The sequence below is a fragment of the Octopus sinensis genome, linkage group LG24, assembly GCF_006345805.1.
Source record: "Octopus sinensis linkage group LG24, ASM634580v1, whole genome shotgun sequence".
Lineage (NCBI taxonomy): Eukaryota > Metazoa > Mollusca > Cephalopoda > Octopoda > Octopodidae > Octopus > Octopus sinensis.
This window is the reverse complement of record NC_043020.1, coordinates 15,090,864-15,093,363: the sequence shown is the minus strand read 5'-3', so window position 1 is coordinate 15,093,363 and position 2,500 is coordinate 15,090,864. Positions and strand designations below refer to the sequence as shown.

The 2,500-nt window shown below is 45.4% G+C and overlaps 1 protein-coding gene across 1 annotated transcript in view; it reads left to right on the top strand.

Moving 5' to 3' along the window:
• LOC115223919 (F-box/LRR-repeat protein 15) overlaps positions 1-2,500 on the top strand; it is a 37,153-nt gene that overhangs the window by 32,974 nt on the left and 1,679 nt on the right. The window lies entirely within an intron of this gene.

The window sequence follows — 2,500 nt, the reverse complement described above, 5'->3', positions numbered from 1 at the left end:
ATGTTCATGGTGGTGATGGTGGTGGTGTTGATGGTGGTGGTGTTGATGGTGGTGGTAGTGGTGGTGGTGTGGTGGTGAAGGTTGTGAGAATGTTAGGTGGAAGTATAACTGAGTGTGTGTTTGTGTGTGTGTGTGTGTATGTGTGTGTGTGTGTGTGTGTGTGTGTGTATGTGTATGTGTGTGTGTATGTGTATGTGTGTGTGCGCATGAAGTTTTGTGCGGGATAAATGTATTTATTGTACTAATCTAATAATAGCAGCAATGTAAGAAAAGGGGAAAATCAAATGTGGATAGAAAACGGTATTTTGTGCCCTCCTCCTCCTCCTCCTCATCATCATCATCATCATCATCATCAATAACAACATTTAACATCCATCTTCCATACTGGCATGGGTTGGAGATGGTTTGACAGGAACTGGCAAGGCTAGGGGCCCACACCAGGTTCCATAGTCTGTTTTGGCTTGGTTTCTATGGCCGGGTGCCCTTCCTAATGCCAACCATTCCACAGAATGTACTGGGTGCTTTTTTGCGTGGCACCATCATCACTGCTATTTATGTCACACCATCAACACCAATGCTTTTCAAGTGGCACCCTGGTTTTAGGATCTCAATTCTGTTGTGGTGGGTGGGTCTACTCGAGTACAGCAATGCACCACCGTCTCACATTAACACTACACACCAGCCCTATGATTCGAATAACAAAACATCTTTAGTATTATGTCTTTTATAGCAACCTTCATCATCATCTTTATATGTTGGACAGGTCGGCACAGTTTCAGTCCTCTTTCGTTTGGGGTTAAGGGTATCACAAAAGTGTGGAGGCGCAATGGCCCAGTGGTTAGGGCAGTGGACTCGCAGTCGTAGGATCGCGGTTTCGATTCCCAGACCGGGCGTTGTGAGTGTTTATTGAGCGAAAACACCTAAAAGATCCACGAGGCTCCGGCTGGGATGGTGGTGATCCCTGCTGTACTCTTTCACCACAACTTTCTCTCACTCTTACTTTCTGTTTCTGTTGTACCTGTATTTCAAAGGGCCGGCCTTGTCACTCTCTGTGTCACGCTGAATATCCCCGAGAACTGCGTTAAGAGTACACGTGTCTGTGGAGTGCTCAGCCACTTACACGTTAATTTCACGAGCAGGCTGTTCCGTTGATCGGATCAACCGGAACCCTCGTCGTCATAACCGACGGAGTGCTTCCACATCACAAAAGTCCTAGTTGGAGACCTGTTCTTCAAAGTTCTTTTACAGGGCTTAGAAAAGCTCAAGGACCACTGTAATAAGTGTGTGAATCTGAGAGGGGAACATGTTGAATAAAATCGTAATTAACTGATCGTTCTGTATTTTCTTTTACCCAAAGCCAGGAACTCCTTTCCATCTTAGCTTGGTTCCTATGATCCATGCCCTTCTTCACACCAATCACTTTGTACAAGGGTGTATTTCTCTTTGTGGCATCAACTCTAGAGGGTTGTAATGTCCTCAACAAGACTAAGGATCCTCTCAACCTTATAATGTCATGTGCTCATCAACTTTACTTGGAGTACTGGATTCACTTTATCATAACAATTATGGGGTTATAGGCGCAGGAGTGGCTGTGTGGTAAGTAGCTTGTGTACCAACCACACGATTCCGGGTTCGGTACCACTGTGTGGCACCTTGGACAACTGTCTTCTGCTATAGCCCCAGGCCGACCAAAGCCTTGTGAATGAATTTGTAGATGGAAACTGAAAGAAGCCTGTCGTATATATGTATATGTATATATATGTGTATGTTTGTGTGTCTGTGTTTGTCCCCCCAACATCATTTGACAACCGATGCTGGTGTGTTTACATCCCTGTAACTTAGCGGTTCGGCAAAAGTGACTGATAGAATAAGTACTAGGCTTACAAAGAATAAGTCTTGGGGGTTGATTTGCTTGACTAAAGCCTTGTGAGTGGATTTGGTAGATGGAAACTGAAAGAAGCCCATCATGTATAATATATATATATAAGTTTGTCTGTGTGTATCTTTGTGTATGTGTTTGTCCCCCACCACCGCTTGACAACTGATGTTGGTATGTTTATCTCCCTATAACTTAGCAGTCTGGCAAACGAAACTGATAGAATAAGTACCAGGCTTTATAGTGATAGTGACCCCCTTCGGTCAGACACTGACCCCCTTCGGTCAGACACTGACCATGGGTTTGCACCTAGAGAGTTACTCTCTGAGGCACAAGTCTGGGCAAGGTTGTTTCATGGAAGACCAGCAGTCGCCCATGCATACCGGCCTCCCCTCTCCATGTCACCGATGTTGTCCAAGGGGAAGGCAAGGGCCGATACAGCTTGGCACCTGTGACGTCGCAACTCATTTCTACAGCTGAGTGAACTGGAGCAACGTGAAATAAAGTGTCTTGCTCAAGAACACAACACGCAGCCTGGTCCAGGATTCGAGCTCACAACCTCACGATCGTAAGCTCAATGCTCTAACCACTGAGCCACGTGCCTTATAGCACTAATAATAAGTA